At 44.8% G+C, this 17,800-nt stretch overlaps 1 protein-coding gene across 2 annotated transcripts in view; it reads left to right on the top strand.

Annotated features, from left to right (window-relative positions):
- The first annotated feature begins 14,697 nt into the window (after positions 1–14,697).
- BPGM (bisphosphoglycerate mutase) overlaps positions 14,698–17,800 on the top strand; it is a 29,283-nt gene continuing 26,180 nt past the window's right edge. For both annotated transcript variants that reach the window (XM_048828078.2, XM_048828068.2), the window contains exon 1: positions 14,698–14,918. The gene's annotated coding sequence lies outside the window, so the exon portion shown is untranslated. The remainder of the gene's footprint in view (positions 14,919–17,800) is intronic.

Raw genomic sequence — 17,800 nt, 5'->3', positions numbered from 1 at the left:
GACTGCGGGAACTGTGGGATAGCTACCCACAGTGCAACGCTCCGGAAGTCGACGCTTGCCTCGGTACTGTGGAAGCGCTCCGCCGAGTTAATGCACTTAATGCACTTAGAGCATTTACTGTGGGGACACACACACTCGAATTTATAAAACCGATTTCTAAAAAACCGACTTCTATAAATTCGACCTTATTCCGTAGTGTAGACATACCCTTAGTCTGCAGAAGAGAAGAATGAGGGGGGATTTGATAGCTGCTTTCAACTACCTGAAAGGAGGTTCCAAAGAGGATGGCTCTAGACTGTTCTTAGTGGTAGCAGATGACAGAACGAGGAGTAATGGTCTCAAGTTGCAGTGGGGGAGGTTTAGATTGGATATTAGGAAAAACTTTTTCACTATGAGGGTGGTGAAACACTGGAATGCGTTACCTAGGGAGGTGGTAGAATCTCCTTCCTTAGAGGTTTTTAAGGTCAGGCTTGACAAAGCCCTGGCTGGGATGATTTAACTGGGAATTGGTCCTGCTTCGAGCAGGGGGTTGGACTAGATGACCTTCTGGGGTCCCTTCCAACCCTGATATTCTATGATTCTATGATTCTATGAACTGTGAGCAAAACAGGTCCTGCAGAACTGGCATCTGTCCATCAAGTGTCTTATCCTGTTTCTTAATTGCTTCTGTGGAAGGGTTGGCTATATACCAAGGTGATAGGTATCTGATGATCACAGTGTAAATTGAAATGCAACAATAGCATCCTGGCCAACCCTACAAACTGTCTTGGACTCTAAATGGAACGTGTGTTCATCCCAGAGGTATATTCATGCACAGTGGAGGTCTCACGGTGTGCACACAAGTTAATGAAAATGTTCTGTTGCATGTGCTCAGCTGCAGGTTTCCAAGGCTCATCACGCTCTGAGACACAAGCGGATGTCTTTCACACCAAAGCGAAGGCTCTTGTCCTCAGTGAAGAATATTTTCATGCCCAGTTTGTCTGTTCTTAGAAACTTCTTTACAAAGGGGAAACCAGATTTTTACTTTTATTGAACACAAAAATGTTAAATATTTTGCTCAATCTTAAAAAATAATCTGGGTCATAGGCACACATGAAAAGTATCAGCCCCAACGGTGAATGTTTTAGAAGTTATGCGAACAGATGGTTATAATGGAAGCTGTTTTGCAACCTTAACTATAATATACAGTGACCAAAGGTCTGCTATAAAACTAGAGGGAACAGTTGGCACTGGCATGCATATGAACCAGCATTTTAGTGTGTGGATATGTAACAATTTGCCACTTTGTGGTGATGCCTCTTGTTGTATCATCTTCAGTAGACTTTATATGGCCGAGGAAGACGTCCCAGATTTCTGAGTATTGTCTAGCTTATCCTGTGGGGTGGCATTTAGACATTGGTGAGATTTCTCACTCATGTAGCCATTGTGCATGCAAGAGTGTGTCCTTCCCATGTCTGATTACAGGTTGGCATACAAGCATTGGCACCATCTCCCATTTCTCCAGAGGGTCTGAAACATAAGGATCCTCAGTGAGACAGGATAGGCTACATTTTATTGGTATCTCCCTAAAGAAAACTTTAGTGTATACACAAAAAGAAAAGGAGTACTTGTGGCACCTTAGAGACTAAGAAATTTATTTGAGCATAAGCTTTCGTGAGCTACAGCTCACTTCATCGGATGCATTCAGTGGAAAATACAGTGGGGAGATTTATATACATAGAGAACATGAAACAATGGGTGTTACCATACACACTGTAACAAGAGAGTGATCACTTAAGGTGAGCTATTACCAGCAGGAGAGCGGGGGGGGGGGGGGAGGGGGGAAGGGAGAAGGAACCTTTTGTAGTGATAATGAAGGTGGGCCATTTCCAGCAGTTGACAAGAACGTCTGAGGAACAGTGGGAGGTGGAGGTGGGGAATAAACATGGGGAAATAGTTTTACTTTGTGTAATGACCCATCCACTCCCAGTCTCTATTCAAGCCTAAGTTAATTGTATCCAGTTTGCAAATTAATTCCAATTCAGCAGTCTCTCGTTGGAGTCTGTTTTTGAAGTTTTTTTGTTGAAGAATTGCAACTTTTAGGTCTGTAATCGAGTGACCAAAGAGATTGAAGTGTTCTCCAACTGGTTTTTGAATGTTATAATTCTTGACGTCTGATTTGTGTCCATTTATTCTTTTACGTAGAGACTGTCTGGTTTGGCCAATGTACATGGCAGAGGGGCATTGCTGGCACATGATGGCATATATCACATTGGTAGATGTGCTGGTGAACGAGCCTCTGATAGTGTGGCTGATGTGATTAGGCCCTCTGATGGTGTCCCCTGCATAGATATGTGGACACAGTTGGCAACGGGCTTTGTTGCAAGGATAGGTTCCTGGGTTAGTAGTTGCTGGTGAGTATTTGCTTCAGGTTGGGGGGTTGTCTGTAAGCAAGGACTGACCTGTCTCCCAAGATCTATGAGAGTAATGGGTCATCCTTCAGGATAGGTTGTAAATCCTTGATGATGCGTTGGAGAGGTTTTAGTTGGGGGCTGAAGGTGATGGCTAGTGGCGTTCTGTTATTTTCTTTGTGGGGCCTGTCCTGTAGTAGGTGACTTCTGGGTACTATTCTGGCTCTGTCAATCTGTTTCTTCACTTCAGCAGGTGGGTATTGTAGTTGTAAGAATGCTTGATAGAGATCTTGTAGGTGTTTGTCTCTGTCTGAGAGGTTGGCGCAAATGCGATTGTATCGTAGAGCTTGGCTGTAGACAATGGATCGTGTGGTGTGGTCTGGATGAAAGCTGGAGGCATGTAGGTAGGAATAGCGTTCAGTAGGTTTCCGGTATAGGGTGGTGTTTATGTGACCATTGCTTTTTAGCACCGTAGTGTCCAGGAAGTGGATCTCTTGTGTGGACTGGTCCAGGCTGAGGTTGATGGTGGGATGGAAATTGTTGAAATCATGGTGGAATTCCTCAAGGGCTTCTTTGCCATGGGTCCAGATGATGAAGATGTCATCAATGTAGCGCAAGTAGAGTAGGGGCATTAGGGGACGAGAGCTGAGGAAGCGTTGTTCTAAGTCAGCCATAAAAATGTTGGCATACTGTGGGGCCATGCGGGTACCCATAGCAGAGCCGCTGATTTGAAGGTATACATTGTCCCCGAATGTAAAATAATTATGGGTGAGGACAAAGTCACAAAGTTCAGCCACCAGGTTTGTCATGACATTATCGGGGATACTGTTCCTGACGGCTTGTAGTCCATCTTTGTGTGGAATGTTGGTGTAGAGGGCTTCTACATCCATAGTGGCCAGGATGGTGTTTTCAGGAAGATCACCGATGGACTGTAGTTTCCTCAGAAAGTCAGTGGTGTCTCAAAGATAGAATACCCCAGGTTGGGGTTCCAGGAGTGTGTCTGTGCAGATTTGTTCTTGTGCTTTTTCAGGGAGTTTCCTGAGCAAATGGTGTAGTTTCTTTTGGTAACCCTCAGTGGGATCAGAGGGTAATGGCTTGTAGAAAGTGGTGTTGGAGAGCTGCCTAGCAGCCTCTTGTTCATATTCCGACCTATTCTTGATGACGACAGCACCTCCTTTGTCAGCCTTTTTGATTAGGATGTCAGGGTTGTTTCTGAGGCTGTGGATGGCATTGTGTTTCTGCACGGCTGAGGTTATGGGGCAAGTGATGCTGCTTTTCCACGATTTCAGCCCGTGCACGTCGGCAGAAGCACTCTATGTAGAAATCCAGTCTGTTGTTTCGACCTTCAGGAGGAGTCCACCCAGAATCCTTCTTTTTGTAGTCTTGGTAGGAAGGTCTCTGTGGGTTAGTATGTTGTTCAGAGGTGTGTTGGAAATATTCCTTGAGTTGGAGACGTCGAAAATAGGATTCTAGGTCACCACAGAACTGTATCATGTTCGTGGGGGTGGAGGGGCAGAAGGAGAGGCCCCGAGATAGGACAGGTTTCAGAGTAACAGCCGTGTTAGTCTGTATTCGCAAAAAGAAAAGGAGTACTTGTAGCACCTTAGAGACTAACCAATTTATTTGAGCATGAGCTTTCGTGAGCTACAGCTCACTTCATCAGATGTATACCGTGGAAACTGCAGCAGACTTTATATACACACAGAGATCATGAAACAATACCTCCTCCCACCCCACTGTCCATTCTTCTGCTGGGCTAAGAGTATAGTTGGATAGATTAACAATATTGCTGGGTGCGTTAAGGGAACCACTGTTGTGGCCCCTTGTGGCATGTAACTGTATACATGGTCCTGATTTACATTACAGTACAGTAGCTCATCTTCCAGAAATGAATTGAGTGTTTAAAATCAGATTATGGGATTTCTGCAAATATTTTCTTACTAAGGGCAAAACTGTACAGATCAGATTTTGCTATTAGACAGATCCATTTGGGTTGTTCTCAATTCAACATCTTATCTGGTGTATCCTGGGGAGAGTGACTTGTGACTGGGAATCTATAGGATTCTCTTGCACTTAAGCAAAGTGTTAATAACAGTACTAGTTAGTATTTATGTCACTTATGAAGTTACAACAGTGTAAAACTAGTGAGAGGAGGATCAGGCCTGTGTACAGCTGTAACAGTTACAAAAGCATGTGCATACGGAATACACAGCAATCAGCCCTTTGCAGTCTGCTTGTGTTTCTGAAATCAGGCTGCTACAGGGGTTGTGTAGGAGCACCGTCATAGAAAAAGACCTTGCATGTCAATGAGATCTTCTGTGCTTTTGACCACATTCAGGGGAAAAGATTGTAACAAATCCATAGACTGTACTATACATACATGCCAGAAAGTTCATATTTAATCCAGTTTCCACTTTTTGTTGTAATATTAAAGTAATCAAGCTTTTAAATAACCCTCCCCATAATGGATCACTATTTTAGAGCAGGAAGAGATGAGTACAGGCAAGCTCCTATTTTGTCCTTTGTGGGTTCCCCATCTGCCACCCCCTGCCATCAAATTTCTTTGGAGTTCTCTTGTCTGCCTTTGTTTTTATTTGCCCAGATTCTAGCATTAGAGCACAGCAACAGTATATCAGTATTATCCAGTCTGTTTTTGACCGACTTATCATGTCTAGACTCAACACTATCTCCTCCCTTTCTTTGCTCAGAGAAGCCCCTTTTAAGCTTATCAAGCCTCTGACAGTATTTTACTGATGTCTGGATGTTTTTCAGAGAAAAAAAGTTGTCAGAAACAACTAATATATTCACTCTCAATGTTGTGGCACTAGACGTATAGAGATACAAAACAACAAATGTTAATTTTTTTTTTTTTTTTAACATTTCTGACCAGTCAAAATGGTTCCATTTCTGGTTCAAAAATATGGGCAACAATTTGGTCTTGGGGTGAATGTTGGTTTTCCTGAATTAGTTCACTTTTCCTTAGTTTTGGACTACAGTATCTCTTATTTTATATTGACTGTCTTCCAGTTGATTTGGAATCTAATATCTAAGCATATAGGCCCTGATTCAGGAAAGCATTTAAGCACCTGCTTAAACTCCTTTGCGGTCAATGCTTTAAAGTTCAGCTTGTGTCTAAATGCTTGCTGGAATGAGGTTCTTATTCCACTCACATCACCCCACTATCTGAGTCCCTGTTTTCTGCATTGTGTACAGGCATTTATTTGCAATGGCTCCAGTTCTGCATTCCTTCACCACACTGGCAACTTTGTGCACAAGGAACGTAAGTTTTGCCCCATGTGTTTATTTTTTGCATGGGGTATGCAGAAACTGAATCCTTTTCAAGTTAAGGTTTCAGATGAATATTGTGATACAGCAGGGCCAGAGGGCAGCAGGAGAGTGATCTTATTGGGTCTTATTGGAAGGCCTGGGGGGTATATAAGCCCCAGGATGATCAAAGCCTTATTCCCTGTAGATTGAGGAGAGGTTACTACAGGTTAATTAGGGCACCTGGAGCCAATTAAGGCCCCACCAAGACCTAATAACTCCCCCCTCTCCCTCTCCCCCACCCACCCCACCCCCCGCCGTCCCGGCTTCAGTCAGACAGGAGGAGGGAAGGATTGCTGACTGTAGTTTGGAGGTGCACGGTATTGACCAGAAGATTAGAGTACCAAGGGAAGGGAAACCCTGCCCAATCAGGATAGGGGGACTCCCCCAGCATAGTGGACTGAGAGAAACCCTGCCCAGGGGGAAAGAGGGTGAGAAGCCTGTGAAGCTGAGGGGCTGGGACTGGAGTAGGGGGTGAACCTGAGTCCCTTCTCTCCCCATCCAGGGCACTTGCAGAACCCAAGAATAGGGGTGGGGCGGTGCCCTGACCCATCACACCAAAGACAAGCATGGGACCTACCACAATAGCATTGGCAATTTGCCACAATATGTTGTGATGTCTTGGATATTTTCTGGGGGACTTTTTCACAGCAGAATGAAGTTTCCATGGTAACTTTAGAACAACCTCTCTCTCACCAATTTTAGTTGGCCCAATAAAAGATATTACCTCACACACCATGTTTCTCTAATATCCTGGGACCAATACAGCTGCAACAATACTGCATACTTGTCCAAGTTTTACAAATATATGCTCTGAAATCTACCAAGGCAGATATTAAGGATGTTTTAAATAAATCAGAAAATCCCTGTTCTCATGGTTAAATGGTAATAAGAAGTTAGCTAGAATTCCCATTTATGTGAAAGTTTTTTTTGGAAGCTCTCAGACTTGAGATATGTCTCAGCTACATTAACTAATGTTTTTAAAATGATCAGATTTTTTTTTTTAAATCAAAGATTAACTTTAGTTAAACGGATGCCTTGTGCCAACATGTATTTATATTGATTGACAAAAAATACCCATAGCATGCATAAAATAGGCTGAATGATGACCTCCTTCCATGAATGCATGATGCAATGAATTTATATTATATTTATAGGAATAATTGTGAAACTAGCACTAGATTTTAAATTTGGATTCAGGATCAGACCTGATTTAAGATATGGGTGTTTCTGGGCTTACCTGATATAATCAATAAGACCATTAGTCTCTTATTGCACAGACAATCTCTGCTCTTAGTTACAACTGATGTAAATCTGGAATTACACCACTGGAATCAGTGGAATTCCCAATTGTTTACACTGGATTAACTGAAAGCAGAATTTAGACAGTGGTGGGTAGAATCCTAGCTTTACTGAAATCAGTGGGAGCTTTGCCACTGATTTCAGCAGGGAGAGGGTTTCACCCTGTGTTTATTGTTTAGAGATAAGATCAAATGGCAGAATCAGCATCTGGATCAAGACTATTAATCCCCTAAAGTTCAGAGTTGCAAGAATCTGGGGTTTTAAGTGAGCCCCCAGAGATGAGGGCTCACCTCTGAAATTCAATTCTGGATTTGGATTCAGATTTTAACATGTACATGCAAATATCAATGGTGATTGGATGTGGGGTCTCAATGAATGCATGTATTTATTTATTACTTAGTCTACTGTTTGGTAGAGGAGATGATGCAATTAAATTTTTGCCTACAAATATTATAGAGCTGCAATCCTGCTAACAAATGCAGGGCTGGTTTGACAGCTTACTCACTTTTTGTTTTGTTTCAACTGAGATTGGCCTGAGTTTAACCTCATAATTAGATGAATTTTAAAAAAGTAGCTGTCACAAGGTGCTGCACTCACTGCTGGAGCACCTCCTGCTGGCTCATGTAGGGATTAGCTCTGCTAGGCCACTGCCCTTTCTGTGATTGCACTCCATCACTCTGACTTTGAGTTTCAGGACTTAACAGTTCCTGCTTTGTAGCTTGGCCCTCTGGCCAGGTCACCGTACTTTTCTCCTTCCGGGGTGTGTGTGCATCTCAGTCCCCACTGTCCCAGGCAGCTATCCTCTCACTGTGCCTTAATGGTGCAGCTTCCCCCGTGGCTGTTAGGGGAACCCAGATCTGCCCTCTACACCGGGTTCCAGCCCAGAGACAGTACAACTAGCAGTCAAGGTTATCATAGTCCTATCCCTTACTGCTGTATCCCTGGGCTGCTTCCTTCCATGCCATCTCACCCTACCAGTGACTGAGCCTGCCTCTCACTCTATAGCCCTCTTCTACTCTCAGCCAGTGGGCATTATACAGGCCCCTGTTCCTTTCCTTTCTCTGTTGCTTCCTCTTTAATTAACCTTCATTACGCCCTGGCTCCTACTCCAGGTGCAGCCAAGGTGGCTAATTGGCCCACCTAGCCACCTTAACCCCTTCAGGCTTTATGTGGGCTGGGCACCCCATCCCAATCTGGCATATTTTACTGCCTTCCAAATGGATTTATTGTATTGTTTTGTCTGGGGCATAAAGCAGGTCTGTTAAAGTTGTTGACACCACATTGTAATCGTTATTTTATTATACCAGCATGATCAGAGTCCCATTGTGCTAGGCACTCTACAAACGGGGAGTGAAAGATGGTCCCTGTCCTGAAGAGCATACCCTCTAATTAATGCAAGACACAATGGGAAAGCTGCTGTTGTGCGGAGACCACTGCCTATCTTGCAGACCAGTATTGTCTGACTAGTAGCTGTGAGCCTATGCTGTCACAGTTTGTGCAATTTGTAAAGTGTTGTGTGAGTGGTTTCAAAGAACTGTGGCAGATGAGCCTGTAATTCACCAGCTCTGCAGTCTCCCTCATACAGCCAATGACACTATAGCATGCAAATAAGCTGTAGAGCGAGGGTGCTGATTGTTTGCATTACCTCTGATATCACAATGGTCTAGGGCTCTTGGCCTGGCAAAGGTACATGCCTTGCTGTTGCATTGGGGTCATTTGTAAAGTCAAAATGGCTGAGAACTTAAAAATTGGACAGTAATAGACTGCGAGTCCCAGTGATGATTGAACCTGGTGATATTCTGAACAAAAAGAGACTTCTGCCATGCTTGCAGTTGTTTCCATCGCTTCATGCTGACTTAACAGACGTTCTAGGCTTCAGAGTGACAATCCCAGAATCTTATAATTGTTTCCTTATACTCCTCCCTATCTGTCGGTATCCATCCATCTGTTATCTCTTGTCTTATATTTAGATTATAAGCCCCTTGGGGCAGGGACTGTCTTTTTGTTCTGTTTGTACACTGCCTAGCACAATGGGGTCTTGGTCCATGACTAGGGCTCCTAGGGACTACAGTAATATAGTTAATAATAATAATAATAATAATAATAAAAAAATAATTTAATTAATTAATCTTAGGATGTAACAGACAGTCAGAAGAAGGACTGCTATGGCAATATACACCAGGTGAGGATCTGCGTCCACAGAAAGGTGTATTTGCATAGGTCAGCTATGTGTTCAGCTGGATGAGTGGGTCTGGAAGAAGACTGTGATGTTTTGGTCTAGTTTGGGAACAGCATTCTGGAAGAAAGGCATGAAGGTTCTTGTGAGAAAAATGAACAAAGGGGTGATTTAGGCTGGTATCACTAGCAGAGCAGAGAGGTGATGTAATAAGGTAAAAGAGTGCATAAATAGGGAGGCGCAAAGGTGTGCAGGGACTTAAAGGTAAGGGCAAGAAACTTATATTGGATGTGGGAGAAAAGTGGGAACCAGTAGAGGGGGATGATAAGGTCAGAATGGTGGAGCAGGGAGATGATCTTAGCATTAGTATTTTCAGTGGAGGTGAGGGAAGTGAAGGGGGTGTCAGGAAGTCTGGATAATAGGTGATTATAGTAATCAAGACGAGATGACAATAGCTTGTTTTTCCTCAATAACATCTTTTCTTGTAACATCCAATGTAACATCCAAGCCATGTCCCACATTTGGCAGTTCAGTCCAGTTCAGCAAGAGTTGGAGTCAAAGGACTTTTCTTCATGGTTAGTTGGGGCTCAGCAAGCTAGGGTGTGAATCTACAGTGCACCAGCTTGTCATGCAGTAATGTCCTGTGTGGACACCGCGACGGAGCAGTGAAAGTTCCGGAGTGTGGCTGGCTTACTACTACTTGAAAGCTTTGTATGCCAAGCCATATTCCAGGACTTTCAGTGCACTGCACCACTGTCCACACAGGATGTTACTGCATGGAAAGTAACTGCAGATTCACACACTGGCATGCAACACAGTAAGGTCTGTGCCAAGGACAAGCCTGAAGAGAATGCCTCGGTCACAGGTCTGAGTGACAGGGAGGGTGGGAGTGTTTAACCATGCCTGGGGAAGGAGGGAGATGTGGAGGGTTTGGGAGAGAAGACCAGGACTTGGTGGCAAAAAAATCCAAGAGATGTCAGAATGAGAAGGACCCAGAGGCAGGATTTGGGCAAAGAAAGCCCCTTTTAAATTGGAAACTTGTAATGATGACTGTTCATGTGTCAAAAATAGTCTGGTATCTAGGTACAGTGTGTTCCAAAAATAACTGAGAAAATATCAAGGGCGTAGAGCTTAGGCAGCGGAGAAAGATGAATATTTTGACAAATGCGAACAATATACCACTTATTCTACTATTTTCCTCCTAATTTTATTTCCTTCTATTTCTACTCTACTTCATTCTTCTCTTACTATTCTTATTTATAATATGATTGCATCGGTAGCTGCATGAACCATGATCTGATGAGAAAAGGGCTTTCCTAAATCATTTGTACCCTAAAAATTCCAAGTGAGAGAAGCTGTTATGTCCTGGAAAGGTTCCAGTTTGGAGACATTGGAGGGGTGGGGGAGGAGGAGGGAGGGAACAGTCTAGCTGTTCTGAGAGATAATGGCCACCAACGGAGTGAAACTGGGTGGAACAAGAGTAACGAATGGCAGTATGGGCCAGATCCTTGTGCAGGTAAAACTCAGATTGAAGTAAATTGGTTATTTTTATTATGTTAATGAAACTATCTGGTAAAAAGGCTGGTAATATGCAGTGATAACAGTTTTCTATTTAATGGCTGAGTAGGTCCTGGCTAATGGCATGAGTTGATGTCTAACTAGTTGAGATTATGATTGTATAGTGGCATATAATGGTTGCTTTCAATTGTTTATGTAGTCAATGGTGGCAGTATATCCCATACAGTGTGTAAACACAACCCCTTGTATATATCCAGCCTCTAGTGTATTTCTTCTCCTTGCAAAGTGAACTGAGCAACTTGAAAGGGACACTGCCATATTAAAAATCTAAGTGCTAATATGTATGTGTACCATTGTCCTCTCGGAGATGGATTCAGAACTGCTTGGCTTTTGTCCTCGGCCCTATCCTTCTCCATGGTTAATGGAGATTCAAGTGGGGGTAGCTGAAGAGGTCTATGGAGAATGCATATCCTATTACCTCCAGTTGTGTGGAAATTAGTCAGAAAAGGTACTACAGCAGCAAGCTTTATTATCCTTTCCTGGCAGCTCCCACTCTTGGAACCAGCCAGAAAAGGGGAAGTTCCTGGTACACTGGCTTCATTGGAGATGTGCTGCCATGGAGCCAAGGGGGTGAGGGATTGCTGTAGGCCAGAGTTGGTGCTGAGGTACAGGGACTGCATGCAGATGGTCCTTGTCTCCCATGGATTTGTACAGATGCCCTGGCATTTGCCAGGTTTGGGGATGGGGCCCCAATGTCTTTTCCAAGGAAAAGCTGGTATAAAACCCCACTTGTGATGTGAAAATATGGAGGTGATCTCAGTGAAGGATTCTAGTAGAGGTTTCCTCCCCCTGATTTGTGTCTCGTGGATTTTTACACAGGATGGGACCCAGGAGTTGGAGCTGTCCTCTTTCTGTCACTTCTCTGCTCATACTCAAGGATGTTTCCATGGCATGCATCCCTCACTGTCCTTAACTGGCCGGACATGCATTAATGCCTTGATACAGCAGAGGGATCTGTGTGAGCAAACTTGGGTTCCCCATAGAGCACCACTCCGAGGCCCAGGGTTCTGACTGAAATCAGGGCCTAGAAATGTGCATAAATGAGTCTGCTCACCACGCCTACATTCTGTTGCTTTTATTTGGGAGGTGTAATGTCTTTTTTTTTTTTAACACTCATTGTAGATATGGGATGTAAATCACACTCATCAGCATCCAGATGGAAGGAGGGAAGAGGATGGTGTTGATTTGCATTCATTGGGTTGTTCCCTGGAAGGGTTATGATTTCTTTTCTCCTTTCAGATTGTGTGTTCGTTTGTTGCAAAGTCACTTAAGGTTTGATTGTGCCATTTAGACATGACCCTGCATTAGGGACAGTGCAAAGTAGCCCTGCCCCACCAGCAATACTGGAAACATTCTCCCCAAGAGAGACAGAATGCCTCCCAGTGTTCAGAGGGAATGAACCCACTGCAATACCTCTTTAGGAGCTGTAGCATGCTCTCCATCTCAAGGAGGCTGGCCAGCTCCACTGGCTGCCATGAAAGAGGAGGGTGGGGTTATGGCAAAACCTCTTTGGAATGCTGTGCACCCCCAAGGAGTAGTTAGGGGATGAGTCATGTGCTTCCCTCAGACTGCATTTCTGCCCTGTCGTTAGGCAGACTATCCAAAATGGGGAGAGACTCTTTACTCCCTTCCTCTTCTATTCCCCCACCAGCTGCACAGACATATAAGGGCCAGGGAGGGAATCTAGAAATGTCCAAAAAAACCCACCCACCATCTCTTCTTCTGAGCCCACTTTAGTCCCCACACCCTCTTTATTTGGCTGACCCCAGATCTTTTTCTGCAGCTTCTTGCCCTGCTTTGACCATTAGGAATCTGAACTTTCTCTTTTTCAGTTTCACACATTTTTATTTAGCCTGGGACAAATCCAGCATCACTTTTATCTCTCTTGTTCCTCTATGTCCTTAGTTTACAGCAGGCACAGCCAATCTACAGCGCTTGAGGCTTTAAAATGTGGCCATTCAAAGGCTTCTGTCTTAAGAAGAAAATGTGCATTTGATTCCAAACGGAAAATGTGTCCTGTGGGTTTTAGTGGGCAGTGTTTGAATCAGGCCTATTGCTATGGAAACGAGGAAGGTGGCACCATCTTTCTGACAGTCTCCCAGTGTCCCTGCCTCCAGCTGCTCTGTTTGTTTGTTTGTTTTGTGATTCCTAATCAACAGTGCCTCATGGATACAAGCGTAGCTAAGATGGTGTAACTGGTAACATCCCAGACCACGGTTGCCAATTCTGGAGATTTTGGTCTCTGCTGGAGCTAGTCTCCCATGACAAGAAGCTCCAGCCCTCAAGCAAAGGTGAGCTCTGCTTGGGGAAAACTATTCCACTGCCTTCTCCAATTCCTAGCCTGAGCTTCCTGGGCAAGAACAGCCAACTAGAGGTGCTGCAGGAAACCCACAGAGCTCTGCCTCTGTCCTTGTTCCCCTGAGTGGAGGGGTGTGTGTGTGTCTGCCTGTCCCCCAGCAGCTCAGAGTAGTCAGCTCCATTTTCCACTTCTCCTCCTGTGACAAATGGGTAGGTCTCCTCCGTCCCTCTCTAATCCAACCCTGCAACACCAGTCCCGGGGGTGGTGCTGGGGATAATCCCTGGAGGGGCAGAGGTAGGGCTGATGTGGGGTGCCCAATTAATTACTAGTCTGAGGGGCACAGAATGAATGACTTTGAATTTTTGGGTTGGGGAGAAAATGGAAGCTTGACATAATCAAAAAGCATTTCATACAAACCCATATTTTTAGTGGGGGCTTCTGCAGCAGGGGCCATGTGGGAGAGATGTCAAAGCTTTGTCTGCTCCACACACATTAGGTATGGGCAGGAGGGGTTAAAAAACCAAAAGACAGACCAGAAAACACAATATAATCATTTTGGGGCCAATCTCTTGAGTTTTGGTGAGTCTGACTCACGGTTTTTGAACTCTTGGGTTTGGCAATACTGCAGATTCAACGGGAAATTAACAAATTGGTGTGTGTGTGAGGGGTAAACAACTCCAAAAGTCATATTAAGAGGATAATAAGTCAAGACAAGCTTTTGTATTGGGGCTATAGGATAAATAGTTAAAGTATTGCGTGTGGCCTGTTGGTCCTTTTGAAATAATATTTTGGCTCTCAGACCGACAAAGTCAGACACCATTGGTCTACGTAATGTCTGTAATTTGGTGATGTTATGCCCTTCTTTGCCCTCTGCTTTTCTGGGTCAGGCACTTAGTTCTAGGAGGATATTTTTTGCAGCTGATCCTTCCTTTCTCTTTAGTAGGGGTGTGTTTTTTTTTTTAAACCTGTGACTTGTTGCCAATATTTTACCAAAGATTCCCCACAAAATTTCCCCCTTTGCCTGTGATAAACCCCTTGTACTGGGGCGAGTATGCTTGTAGGGAGGAGGGGTAAGAAACTGGGAAATCTTACTTGGGCTTCCCTTGTAAACAAAAGCTCTTTCTCCTAACCAAGCAAGGAGGCAACACAAAGAGGTATGAAGTGATTTTGCATTTGGTTCTTGAAAAATATGGGGAGCATACTGTGCTAAATATGTGTACTTTCAAACGTTGCAGGTGGCCGTACAGTCACCTAGGCAGGGGCCCGGGAGCTATCCTCATCTTGGAGAGTTCCGGCTACCTGGGGCACTTTTGGTATATTCCAGAAGCAAAGAAGGCGTTTTACAGACATCGCTTCTGTGCCAGCCCGAGGGACTGGATGTGGCCGGCAGGCTGGTGGACCAGCGTCCAGAGAGCGGGGGTGGGAACGGTTCCATCGCCCCAAACTCCCCACCTCCCGCGGGGGCGGCGTTTTCACGATGGGACCCCAGAGCTCCCTCCAGCCGCACGTCCCCGAAAACAAAACCCTGCTCGAGCCCGTAGCAGCCGGTGAGCCGACTCCGATTGGCTGTGGATTCCGTTTATCTGGGCGACCAGCCAATCAAACTCTCTCCCTCCCGCAGCACCAGAGGCATCGGAGCCGGAAAAGACCGAGTCGGTCGCCAGGGCCGGCCCTCGGCCCGTCTCTGATAGGGAGCGGCCCGGCTATTTAATGAGTGACAGCTCGACACCCCGCTCACACGGGAGCTCTCGGGGCGCCAGTTTGAGCCACTGCTCGCTGCCGCCGGCTGCGGGCGGGCGCTGCACGGGTCGTGCCGGGTGGCGGCTTAGCTCCTCCTGCTCTCGGCCAGGTAAATCTGTTTTCGTTGGGCGGAAAGATTCTCTGAACGCAGCCAGCTGGAGAGAGGGGGGGACCTGCTGGTGCAGAGGAGGGATTTGCGGGCGCAGTCGAGGCTGGTGTAAATGGACCCGCGCCCATCCAGCTCTGCCAATGCACCTCCATAGTCCTGGGCTCTGCGCCCTCCCAGGGGCTCGCCCCGAGCCCGCAGGCGAAGCCTGGGCTGGTGAGGCCAGCCTGCGGGGCGGGAGGCTGGTTTGTAGGGTCTCTCGACTTGTGATGTGAGTCAGGAATTGAGGCCCGCTATACAGGAGCACGCTGGCTCACCGATCAGAAGTTGAGCACTTGTGGCACCTTAGAGACTAACCAATTTATCTGAGCATGAGCTTTCGTGGGCTACAGCTCACTTCATCGGATGCATTTCGCTTATGCTCAGATAAATTGGTTCGTCCCTAAGGTGCTCCAAGTCCTCCTTTTCTTTTTGCGAATACAGACTAACACGGCTGCTACTCTGAAACCGATCAGAAGTTGTAATTCTCAGCGCTGCTGATCTCTCTCTCTCTCTCTCTAGCCACTTGGGACAACTTAATTTCCTCCAGGGCTGTTACTGCCCTGTTGTTTGTTTGTAAAAAGAAAAGGAGTACTTGTGGCACCTTAGAGACTAACCAATTTATTTGAGCATGAGCTTTCGTGAGCTACAGCTCACTTCATCAGATGCCTGTAGCTCACGAAAGCTCATGCTCAAATAAATTGGTTAGTCTCTAAGGTGCCACAAGTCCTCCTTTTCTTTTTGCGAATACAGACTAACACGGCTGTTACTCTGAAACTTGTTTGTGTTCACAAATGAGAGATGTGAGCTGTGCCGTGTAAAGGATGGGGCAGCGGGTTGGTGCTTGGCAAATAGCATTTTAAAAAAGTGACTTTGCTAAATGATCAATCTCAAAGGTGCTGTTCAGTAACACCTTTGTGAACGGGGGAGTGTTTTCAGAAGAAATCTACTGAATGCCTTTCAGAACTTGATTTTTCAGAGGTGCTCAGAGCCATAATTCCATCTGGTCAGAGTGGGAGCTGCAGGTGCTCAGCACCTCTGACAATCCTGCCTCAAGACAGCATTGTGTTCAAGGCTGTGCCAGTCTAAGAAGTTGCCATCCATGTACAATAGTTACCTTTCGCTTCATTGTGAGGCACAGCCGAGTATACTGTTCTGCTGTAGGCCTGATCCTGCTGTCCTTCTGAAGGCTAAGGTCTCTTTGACTTCAGTGGGACTGGTGTGTGCATTAGGTCTGCAGGACTGGGGTCCAGTGGGTGCAGTCTGGGGAATAAACAAAAGTTATCAGTAAAAAATATTAGGGGGAATACATGTAAAGGCTATCTGAGAATGAAACCTGAGCATTTTGCAGTGGCAACTTTCTTAACTAATCAAAGCGATATGATGTTGAAAATAGGCTGAAAAGGTGGAGTGGGATGTGAAACCATCTATGAATACTTGAAAGGTGCAATATCCAAAGAGGAAAGAATCTATTCGGTGTGGCACTATAGGGTATCAATAGCAGGGCATTATGAAGGGGGAATTTTGAGTAGACGTCAGGAACAATTTTATCAGACTGAGATCAGTTATACTGGGGAATATTCTCCCAGGGAAAGTGGTGGAAGCCCTGGCTTGAGTCACTTAAAACTTAACTGAACAAAGCACTGGCCCTGTGGATAGGCAAAGGAGAAAATTTTCAAAAGTGTCTAAATCCTAGTCTCAAAAGTGACTTAGGCACCTTGTAAATCTCAGTCTAAGAGGTTAGGTAGGTTTGGGCACCTAACTCACTTAGGCTGAAATTTTCAAAGGTGCATGAGTGACTTATATGTCCAAATCCACCTAACTCCTTTGACTGGGATTTACAAGGTGCCTAACTGCCTAAATAGCTTTTGAAAATAGGATTTAGGCTTATTTGTCGCTTAGGTAAGTTTGTTAAATCATCCAAGGTAACGTTTTTCAAGGTTTCCCGCGTCCTCCCCGTCTCTGACTTTTATGACTGTCAATCCTAATGCTTTCAAATTCAGCTACTTTTAAAAAATTTTTTAATTCTGATAAAAGATCATCCACTTTAACTGAATCTGAAAAGTGCATAACTTCACTTGTGACAAATGGTAGTGTTGTGTATTTAGATACTAAATACACCTATGTGCTTACAGAACTGATCTGAAAATATTGGAGAAGTCCACTGTGGCTTATTTTGTGTTGGTATCTCTTCATAGGAAGTAATGCAGTGGCATTTTAACCGAAGGGAATAAGGAGAGAACACAGTTTTGGAGAGCTTACAAATGCAGTTTAATTTTATTTCTGTTTCAGATAGAGGGCCTGATTCTCCTTTGTTCTGCACCTTTTGTTAAGTGTGTCTAAAATGCTACCAAATCAGAATGGCAACAGTGATGAGCCCATTTGACCCAAATGTGTTCAAATCTCTGGAGTGGGAGAACTGTGCAAAATGCATGTTTGCCAGTTATCTGGGCAAAATTCTGCATTTGTTCATGTAATCCAGATAATTGCAGGTGCAGAATACTTCCTGAGCAAGCACAATTACCTGACTTTCTCTAACCAGAGCAGAGTTTTGTCTGCACCACTGATGAGTATGCACTCTGCAATGCACAAACCATTGACTTTTAGTCTCTTTATGGCATCTGGGATGTTTTGTGTGTGAGTGGTTTCTAAATGAACAGCATGTAGCTGGGCACAGAGGCAGCTTTTGTTAAGTGTGGATCTTTTCTCCACTTTCTGTCATTTCCCCAGTCTCCTTCCCTACAGGTAACATTGCCTACTTCACCTAGGGAGACAGGATAAGTGGCTTCTTCTCTGGGAGACAATCAGTAGCTTCCGTCTCTCTGAACCCACATGTAAGGATGTCC

Source organism: Caretta caretta, chromosome 1 (assembly GCF_965140235.1).
Source record: "Caretta caretta isolate rCarCar2 chromosome 1, rCarCar1.hap1, whole genome shotgun sequence".
Taxonomy (NCBI): Eukaryota; Metazoa; Chordata; order Testudines; family Cheloniidae; genus Caretta; species Caretta caretta.
This window is presented reverse-complemented; position numbering and strand designations above follow the sequence as displayed.